The following is a 761-nucleotide window of genomic DNA, read 5'->3' as shown; positions in this document are numbered from 1 at the left end:
CACACATCCAGTACGACTCTCCCGATCGCTCTGTGCGTTAAAGAGACTGTAGAAGATGAAGACGCTGCGCTTCGTGAAGCAGCTGAAATGGGTATTGTTATTATCTCAAAAGAATACAAGAGTTAAAATTCTTCCTGAGCCTCCTATAAAACACTTGCTTTTCCATCAACAGGACTGATACCGCGGTGAACACAACGTCATTATTGAACTGGTCAAAACACTAAACAATCAACACTCTCTGAGATATTAAAGTGAAAATGGTCAACAAGTCAATTTCTCAAGATACTGGTGTGGAAGCCTGTTTCTGAAAAATAATAATAATAATAGTCATAATTAAATAATAAAGATAAATACAAATAAAGTTTTTTAAATATATATATATATATATATATATATATATATATATATATATATATATAATAAAAATTGTTGTTTAAATATTTCAGAAATTTCAAGTTTTTGTTGTAATTTTTACATTTTATCAGAATTTTTGTTTAAATATTTACGAAGTTTCAAGTTTTTGTTGTAAATTTAAAATTATCAGATTTTTTGTTTAAATATTTCAGAAATTTTCTAGATGTTGTAAATTTTACATTTTATCAGAATTTTTGTTTAAATATTTCAGAAATTTCAAGTTTTTGCTGTAAATTTTACATTTTATCAGAATTTTTGTTTAAATATTTCAGTAATTTAAAGGTTTTTGTTGTAAGTTTTACATTTTATCAGAATTTTTGTTTAAATATTTCAGTAATTACCAAGTT

The 761-nt window shown here is 25.0% G+C and overlaps 1 long non-coding RNA gene across 1 annotated transcript in view; it reads left to right on the top strand.

The window, feature by feature from the left end:
- The first annotated feature begins 422 nt into the window (after positions 1-422).
- The window catches only part of LOC147846157 (uncharacterized), a 1,632-nt gene continuing 1,293 nt past the window's right edge, over positions 423-761 (top strand). Inside the window, exon 1 of the long non-coding RNA XR_015481517.1 lies at positions 423-761. This exon is cut by the window's right edge and continues 48 nt beyond it. This is a non-coding gene — a long non-coding RNA (uncharacterized LOC147846157).

This window comes from Danio rerio, chromosome 3 (genome assembly GCF_052040795.2).
Source record: "Danio rerio strain M-AB ecotype USA chromosome 3, GRCz13ab, whole genome shotgun sequence".
NCBI lineage: Eukaryota > Metazoa > Chordata > Actinopteri > Cypriniformes > Danionidae > Danio > Danio rerio.
This window is presented reverse-complemented; position numbering and strand designations above follow the sequence as displayed.